The sequence below is a fragment of the Brachyhypopomus gauderio genome, unplaced genomic scaffold, assembly GCF_052324685.1.
Source record: "Brachyhypopomus gauderio isolate BG-103 unplaced genomic scaffold, BGAUD_0.2 sc50, whole genome shotgun sequence".
NCBI lineage: Eukaryota > Metazoa > Chordata > Actinopteri > Gymnotiformes > Hypopomidae > Brachyhypopomus > Brachyhypopomus gauderio.
In genome coordinates, this window is record NW_027506875.1 from 797,636 (window position 1) to 808,050 (window position 10,415).

Consider the following 10,415-nt stretch of genomic DNA (forward strand, 5'->3'; position numbering starts at 1 on the left):
TCCCCGACGGCATCGGTCTCAACTGACCCTGATAAATGAGCATATTTAGTGACCCCAGCCTTAAATCCATTCAAGATATGGTGTAGAAATTCTGTTATCGGATTCATAACATGCTGTACTTTTAAAGTAGCCAGAGACATGAACAGAAATCATAATGAGGAGACACAGCAGGTTCTAGACCTGATTCTCTGGAAACACAGTGTTCTTCACTGCTATACTGAGCACCTTTATTCAAATTACATCAACAATACAAAAGGACACTATGTTGAGCACAATAAGATCTGAAAATGTGTTTTATAATAATGGATGGGGAGGGGGGGTGATTGAAGGTGGCTAATTGACGTAACACCCCCCCCCCCCCCGAATACTCACTAAATGTAGCAACAAAATCACTTAGTTGCCAATATTGCTGCTGCATTATCACCATTCACAAAATGCAATATATTATAATATATTAAAGATGGTTCTGCCAAAGACATGGAAGAGTGGACAAGTTCCCAGTGGGACATCGCAGGGTCCCCATCCTGGACAACGTCTGAGAGTCAACAGCATCAGGAACTCTAGACAATGTCTTAGAGTTCCAGAAAACAGAGACGTCAACTGAGCCCTCTGAACAAGGTAGAGCTCCATTAGTTTAATAAAGCATTAATGACAGTGGATCCAGACTGCTGCTGATCCAGAACGCTGCTGATCTAGAACGCTGCTGATCCAGAACGCTGCTGATCCAGAACGCTGCTGATCCAGAACGCTGCTGATCTAGAACACTGCTGATCCAGACTGCTGCTGATCCAGAACACTGCTGATCCAGAACGCTGCTGATCCAGAACGCTGCTGATCCAGAACGCTGCTGATCCAGAACGCTGCTGATCTAGAACGCTGCTGATCTAGAACGCTGCTGATCCAGAACGCTGCTGATCTAGAACACTGCTGATCTAGAACGCTGCTGATCTATAACGCTGCTGATCCAGACTGCTGCTGATCCAGAACACTGCTGATCCAGAACACTGCTGATCCAGACTGCTGCTGATTTAGAACGCTGCTGATCCAGACTGCTGCTGATCCAGACTGCTGCTGATCCAGAACACTGCTGATCCAGACTGCTGCTGATCCAGAGAGCTTCTGATCCAGAACGCTGCTGATTCAGAACGCTGCTGATCCAGAGAGCTGCTGATCCAGACTGCTGCTGATCCAGAACACTACTGTTCCAGAACGCTGCTGCTCCAGAACACTGCTGATCCAGAACACTACTGTTCCAGAACGCTGCTGCTCCAGAACACTGCTGATCTAGTGGTGTAAGTACCATTTGTCCTCATTCCAGATCTCATTTGACTACATTCAGCACACACTCCATTGTGTAACAGCGTATCATAGGCAACACTGGAGCAGGATGCTCAGATCCAATATACAAAATTTAATATATAAGACCACATACATGCCAAAAATATATATGAATCATGTATATGAATCATCTGAAATATATTGTGATCACACACACATAGGCCACCCGTCACCTTCAGGGTCATTCGCTGTCATCGTTAGACACTTACAACACCACAGAACTGCTGGAGGTCGGAGGGAAACACAGGAAGTGATGATGTCCTTCCCTCAACACAAGACTGTAACGCCTCGGTGGGATGAGTTTGGTTTTGGCACCTAACCCCAGACATGTTCTCCAGAAATTATCACACTTAAGAACATTTCACAAAAATGTAAGGCCACCCTACAGCATCTCTAAGGTGGCTGGTGTGGAATTATGGCCATATTTCCTCCTTGCTGTCTCCTGACAGCTTAAGGGTGTTTCTGGACTGAACCTATTAGTACCAATAAGGACACTTTCTGAATTAACTGAATCACTTTCATAAGTTACTGTGGATTAGAGTCATAAAATGAACTGTAGGTGAAAATGTCTACACCACTGGGTTAGGACCATTGAGCATTTTATGTACAATATTTATATACATTTAGATACAAATCATTCTTGAAACATGTCTCTGGAGAAGAAACATCATCCATTAGGTAGTTAACTTCTCTGAGTAAAGAGTGGAGGTACGGCTGTAGAGAAGATCCACCTAATAACGTCAGAGCTGAAGTTGCAGGATGTTACAGTACACTCAGTGGGGCAGTCATGGTCCTGTGGTAGGGAACTGGTCTTGTGACCGGAGGGTCGTGGGTTCGATTCCCAGACCTGAGGCCATGACTGAGGTGCCCTTGAGCAAGGCACCTAACCCCAACTGCTCCCCGGGCGCCGGGCTAGGGCTGCCCACCGCTCTGGGCACGTGTGATCCACAGCCCCCTAGTAATCACTAGTGTGTGTGTGTGTGTGCACCACAGCCCCGTAGTAATCAATAGTGTGTGTGTGTGTGTTCTAACTGCACAGATGGGTAAAAAGCGGAGGACAAATTTTGATTGCGGTGAAAAAATCACAATTGACAAAATATGGCACATTAAAAATTTTTTGTACTCCCCCTCTACCCAGCATCCACACTGACATTAGAAAGTATGAGTATGATCATTTTTAATCAATTTATTACTCAGATATATGTGCAATTACATGTTTCATGTTTAACACATCTTATAAACATGGAATGCTCAGTTTTTTAAGAAATGATGCACACCATGTATAGACCCATACATACATACATACATACATGCAGGCAAACACAAACACGCACACGCACGCACACACACACACAAACGCACACATACACACACACACACACGCACACACAAACACACACACACACACACACAAACACACACACACACACGCACACACACACACACACACACACACACACACACACACACACACACACACACACACACACACACACACACACACACACACACGCCTCAGGCAAACTGCAATAACAGGTGGTTATTTTCTTGCTTTGTCCAAGGTCAGAGAAGGAAAAAGAACTTTGGTGGATTTAGAACTGACATGTATTTTTAAGATCCAGGAAGTCACGTTTCCACTTGACAAAACCTGCTGTAGAAATGGCAAAACCAAACCAATTCAGATTTGCTTGCACGTGGGGGGGGGGGGGGGGGGGAGCCCGAGTAAAGCTGTGGTGTCACTGATGGGGTTGTGCACCAGTGTCGCAGTGTGCCGAGTGTTTGTGAAATGCCATTTCTACATCTGGAAATAGACGAGACCTTTCTCACTCCTGCTATTGTGAATGAACAGTTGTAGAGTTGAACTGACACTCTTGTACTGCCAGACCCAAGACCCAACCCCCCGTGGCATCCTGAGACATACAGCCATAAATACCACTTACCAGTCGGACAAGCTGGATTCGGATAACAGTGATTTTTCTGGAGTTTTGAAGTAAGGTTGTCTAACACAGTAACACATCGTCAGAAATGAACAGACCATCACAACAGCAAAGAAAGATTCCACATGTGTGGGCATTTGTGTGTTTAAAATGAAAATGTTTTTAAAAACTTTAGTGTCAAATAATATTTAGTGAGTGTTTAAAATACTACTAATGTGTAGATTGTACAATTTAACTTTACTTCACCCGATCTGTTGGACATAGGAGTTCTGGACTCAGATGAATGAACCACAATAGACTCAGCTCAGTGCATGGCATGAAAAATCTATGCAACCAACTTTGCAAAGGTGCTTAATGCTAAACAGAAGCCTGCTTTGTTTTGGCTACAGGTGTCCTTCATGGGTTACCGTACTTAGGGGTTACCTGCAATTTGAACTAAAACACATCAACAGATACTAACACAGTATAAACGGGTTTGAGGTTATGTGGGTTAACACTGAACACACAATGGAACTAATCAGACAGGAGGACATACTAGAGAGTATGTGGGTGGATGCGATCATGGGCTAAGAAACGGGCGTGGATGGGGGCGTGGACAAATCTAATCTAGGACCAATTAAATTAGAGTGACCTTTGTGGACCATGTCATGAATGATGTCCTCTAGGTAATCATTCAAACATTACAGAGAGAAAATCAGTAAGATACCAAATAATCCATGTGTGGGAAATACAAACATAAATGAAGGTAATATGTGCACAGCAAAAATCAATATGTATGTGTCCTTATTGAAGGACTGGTTAGGACTAACCCACATGTCTGCAGTGAGGGGCTGGTTTAGGACTAACAGACACACACGTCTGTAGTGAGGGACTGATTTAGGACTAACACACACACACACGTCTGTAGTGAGAGACTGGTTTAGGACTAACACACACACACACGTCTGTAGTGAGGGACTGGTTTAGGACTAACACACACACACACGTCTGTAGTGAGGGGCTGGTTTAGGACTAACACACACACGTCTGTAGTGAGGGGCTGGTTTAGGACTAACACACACACACGTCTGTAGTGAGGGGCTGGTTTAGGACTAACACACACGTCTGTAGTGAGGGGCTGGTTTAGGACTAACCCACATGTCTGCAGTGAGGGGCTGGTTTAGGACTAACACACACACACACGTCTGTAGTGAGGGACTGGTTTAGGACTAACACACACACACGTCTGTAGTGAGGGGCTGGTTTAGGACTAACACACACGTCTGTAGTGAGGGGCTGGTTTAGGACTAACCCACATGTCTGCAGTGAGGGGCTGGTTTAGGACTAACACACACACACACGTCTGTAGTGAGGGACTGGTTTAGGACTAACACACACACACACACACACGTCTGTAGTGAGGGGCTGGTTTAGGACTAACACACACACACACGTCTGTAGTGAGAGACTGGTTTAGGATTAACCCACATGTCTGCAGTGAGGGACTGGTTTAGGACTAACACACATGTCTGTAGTGAGAGACTGGTTTAGGATTAACCCACATGTCTACAGTGAGGGACTGGTTTAGGACTAACACACACACACGTCTGTAGTGAGGGGTTGGTTTAGGACTAACCCACTGGGACTGGGGACACACACACGTGGGCTCAGACATGCAGGACAATCACAGTATAAGACTGACAGAGCCATATTAGACATAACCAGAGCTTTTTACCATGAAGCATTGGGGGAATATTCATGTTGATGAAGTCATGTGGTCCAATAAGAGGGGCGGGGCTGTGGTCCAATAAGAGGGGCGGGGCTGTGGTCCAATAAGAGGGGCGAGGCTGTGGTCCAATAAGAGGGGCGGGGCTGTGGTCCAATAGGAGGGCCAGGGCTGTGGTCCAATAAGAGGGGCGGGGCTGTGGTCCAATAAGAGGGGCAGGGCTGTGGTCCAATAAGAGGGGCAGGGCGGGTCAGAGTAATCTTAACCCAGTTTTATACAATCGTTTTCACTCTCGTCTAAAATACCATCACCACTTCTTCAGAGACTTTAACACATTCACCAAATCAATAGGCAAACTGAACCGTCTGTGCGTTTGCGTTGCTATGATACCAAAGGCATCCAATCAGCATTTCTTCCAAAATTCACGACTCCCTCTCTCAGCTGCACCTGAAGAACATCTCGCAACATCTACTGCACATTTTGCAGATGTTTGGACACTCCGTTCAAAACAGCTAACTTTGGCAGGCAAATCCCCCAACACAATCCTTATTACTGTGGGTGAAAATATGTTTTGAATTTTAACAAATAAATGAAAATATACACTTATGTAATGCAAGATGTAAGATTATTATTATGTTAACATAAAACGTGGTCGTACGTACACTGACACGTGTGTGTATATTAGGACATCATGGATGGAGATGGTTCACCCCTGGTGACCACGGAGTGGTGTGACCCGTCCCCATGATGATGTCACTACCCTGATCGGCCCCTCAGAACTCTGCAGGGTTACGGTGACCTCCACCTACATGGCCAGATGTCACTTCTAGATGCAGTGTGTTGACGTGACTGGATAAAGCCCTCAGAGATCTTCACCGTAGAGATGGAGCTAACGTTGAGTGTGATGCTGATTAAACCCTATGGGCAGAGGACAGGCTGTATGGACCAGGCCAACAGCTGTATCCTCATATAGACAAACAAACCTGTGTGAATTGCTGCATGTAGTGAAATATTAATTTGATATTACTGTATTTGTTATTGTTTATTTATAATTTTTTAATGGGGTGTCAGGGCGAAAGGCTCCTGTAGGGGGCGTGAGAGTTACATCACACACATGCATCTCAGCTCTGCCTCAGTAGGTCCTGAGTGTCTGAGAAGGTTCTTTCATGCTGAGATGTTTATGGAGCTTCTTGTGAAAGATGTTTGCTGGTATCCTCACAATGTATTTCTGATGAACAGGCATCTCTCAATTACAATAAAACAACTGATCAAAAGAAGACCTAGAAGATCTGAGGAGATACCTGAGGAGATACCTGAGGAGATACCTCATTTTCCAGTTTCTTCTGTGTTGTGTTTTGAAGGACAGTATTATGTTCCAGTACAAACCCACAGCATCTATGGCTTACAGCCTCTTTGTTTCTAATCACGCCTCAACGTGCCTTTCTTACCTTCACTTAATTCAACATTAAGACAAAAAAAAAATCACACATAGATGTTTAATATTTGTTCTGTCTGCAGACTGAAGTTCTGGCAGCCCGTTTCGTTCTTTTTGGAGCCACTGGGGAACGATATGTGTCAGATGTCTTTGTGTTTACCTGGAGGAAAACAAGCCTCATTAGTGAGCTACTAAACTGCTTAGCACTGCAAATTCAAAAATACGCTCCACTGCTGAACTGAAACCTGAGCTGCTGTTATGAGAGTAACATTATGTAACTATAGCAACGAGGCCATGAAACACGTGATGCTGAATGCTGAATTCAGTCCAGTTGAAATTGGTCAGCTTTTGAACCCAAGGACAGGTCACCTCTGTGGTCCTAGGACAGGTCACCTCTGTGGTCTTAGGACAGGTCACACCTGTGGTCCTAGGACAGGGCAGTTCTGTGGTCCTAGGACAGGGCAGTTCTGTGGTCTTAGGACAGGGCAGTTCTGTGGTCTTAGGACAGGGCAGTTCTGTGATAACAACTGCTGTAACATGTTTTCTTAATTTATACTCACAAATTAAGATCTTCCTGGACGTGAACATGTCCACCTCATAAGGCAGATCCCCCTGGACTTTGGCTCTTATACCTCACATTTGTTATGTAATACTAAGAAATCATTTCATCATAGTGCCTTTCTGACATGTAAGACCGTTTTATATAAAACCCATACATGAAACATAAAGCCAACAATCAACAAACAATCAACAAATCAAAACAGAATCAGACACAGAGTCAGAATTGAACATCAGGGGAAGGAAACGCCCTGTGAAAGCAGGCCGGGTGTGAGTTGTGCTCCAAGTTGAGTTGTGATTGCTTTTGAGTTTAGGTACGACCAGCGTAAGACCAGGGAAGCTTTGAGCGTGTTAGGGTCTGTGGTTTGGAGCTGGTGCACTAAACCTTTCCTATTACAGGTTGACATACTACTGCCCTCGCAGTGTTAATGAGCAGGTTCCTTTAGAGGGCCAACGAATAGCTTGCCTGGCTGTATGACATGTTAATAATGTCACATTATAGTATATTATAATGTCTTAATGTCAGTGTATTATAATGAAGTAATGCGGTAACGAGATGATTTCTGTTATTTAATGAATTACACATTTTTATAATGTATTAATAATAAGAACAAAAACAATTATAATAAAGATGAGACTAAGTTGTTCAGACTAAAATGCTCAGAGAATGAATGTGTCACTAATTCTCTAGGAGGCTGCGTTGTTTTAGAACAGAGGAGCAGTTTTTTTTGCCACAGAAATTAAGAAAACCTCTTAGAGAAAACCTGAAGGTCACATTTGCTCATGAAAGCCTGTGACAACAGGAAATGAGGTCGCGCTCAAAGTCCTTTTGTCTCCGTTATGGCCCGTCAGAAAGAATCACAGAAAGTGTCAGTTAATAAAAGCAGGTGTGAATGTGAGTGATTGGATCAGGTCTTCCTAATGTCACCCTGCACTGAGACGCCAGCCGTGTCCTGCAGAGCAGATGATGCTGAATCCACAATCACATAATAAAGGACAAATGAACACCGGAAATGCCACATAAATAATATGCTATAAAGTCCTTTATTTTACATTCGTGCTTTTATTATTATTGGTGTTGTTATAAAGCTGCAACTACCATCCTGTAACTGAGAGCAACCCTAGTGCTGGCTTTGATGTAAAGTCAGTAGTAGCATTAAGAGTATAGTAGCAGTACTGTGGCATTAAGAGTATAGTAGCAGTACTGTGGCATTTAATAGTATAGTAGCAGTACTGTGGTATTAAAGAGAATAGTAGCAGTACTGTGGCATTAAGAGTATAGTAGCAGTACTGTGTTATTTAAGAGTATAGTAGCAGTACTGTGGCATTTAAGAGTATAGTAGCAATACTGTGGCATTTAAGAGAATAGTAGCAGTACTGTGGTTTTAAGAGTATAGTAGCAGTACTGTGTTATTTAATAGTATAGTAGCAGTACTGTGGTATTAAAGAGTATAGTAGCAGTACTGTGGCATTAAGAGTATAGTAGCAGTACTGTGTTATTTAAGAGTATAGTAGCAGTACTGTGGCATTTAAGAGTATAGTAGCAATACTGTGGCATTTAAGAGAATAGTAGCAGTACTGTGGTTTTAAGAGTATAGTAGCAGTACTGTGTTATTTAATAGTATAGTAGCAGTACTGTGGTATTAAAGAGTATAGTAGCAGTACTGTGGCATTAAGAGTATAGTAGCAGTACTGTGTTATTTAAGAGTATAGTAGCAGTACTGTGGCATTTAAGAGTATAGTAGCAGTACTGTGGCATTTAAGAGAATAGTAGCAGTACTGTGGTAATAAAGAGTATAGTAGCAGTACTGTGGCATTAAGAGTATAGTAGCAGTACTGTGTTATTTAATAGTATAGTAGTACTGTGGCATTAAGAATATAGTTGCAGTACTGTGGTATTTAAAACTATAGTAGCAGTACTGTGGCATTTAAGAGTATAGTAGCAGTACTGTGGTATTGAGTATAGTAGCAGTACTGTGGTATTTAATAGTATAGTAGCAGTACTGTGGCATTAAGAGTATAGTTCCAGTACTGTGGTATTTAATAGTATAGTAGCAGTACTGTGGTATTTAAGAGTATAATAGCACTTCTGTGCTGTTCAGATGAACCCACAGTGATGGTGAAAGTAAACTAATTATCAACCTGCACTGACATCTCAACACAGTGGAGAAGTCTGAACTCTGCAGTCTGACCCGAACATAATCAGTAATGTTACTGCTGTGTTACTGATTTCTGAGATAATGAGAACAAAGGCATTGTTGTTAGACAATAGCCGTAGACGTTACGCAGTCCGTTTGGAAATGTTCATTATGATATCTGTAGAAATTACATCTGTGAAATCAAATGCATCTTAACATGCAAAACAACATACTGAGGTACAGCACCTGAAACCATCAACCAAGCACTTGTACCAACACTGGAAACCTGTGCCCCAGTCTGAATAATCCTTCACGTGCATCATCACCCCATAGTTATCTTCACAGATGCTGTAAAAGACTGAAAGACAGTTTCCCTGTGAAATGAGCACTGCTCAAAACACCTCGTCAGCTCACAGGGCTGCAGACCCACTTTACTTTGATTTCTAGAACACATCATTTCAGCTGCAGAAACTCCACGATGGAATTGAATTAAACGTTCATGCATTCCACGCAGGTGTTGTGTAAAAGCAGACAGCTAGCAGGTAGATCCTTTATTTCCTCTTTCCCAGACTCCGTTCCTTGAGATAATGTGCAGATTTGTTCTTAATGTACTCCCTCTGAAGTGAAATGAAAACATGCATTTTCAGATGAATGTTTCTCTGTGTCCATCTGGCCTGTGTTGATCTGAACGGAGGATGAGACTGAGTGCAAACATCTTCTCTGTACGAGTCTGTCTGCTACAGAAGATTGCTCCACCATTATTATACAGATCACTGGTAAAAGTATTCCAGGACACGAACACCACAGTGTGCCGAGGGCGGAGACGGGAACCTCTGTTTGTTTCAGGAGAATGCAGCATCTGGGTAGTGTTGAGAACACAGCACACACTAATTATTCTGCAGCAATAAATGGACTAAACATTTGCATAAGTACATTTGCATAACTAGCTGCATAGGGGGCGTGGCCATTTAATCTATACTCTGTGTTCAATCTTAAATGATTAGTCCATTGTCCAGTGGCAGTGCCATAGAGCACATTCTCACACCCAGTGAACTCACCACAGGGCAAAATGACTAAGTTGGCTGGATAAAGTTGCACTGCTGCCCTTGAAACAACAACAACAACAATGATAATGATGATAATAATAAATATAATAATGATAATAGCACTGATGATAAAACAGACAGAGAATACATAATAAAATTATAAAAATGTGCCTAAAGACCTCACTCAAATTAACAAACTGAAAGAATGAATTAGCAAATTAATGAAGAAAAATGGAGTATGATTTAATCTCGCTTTGT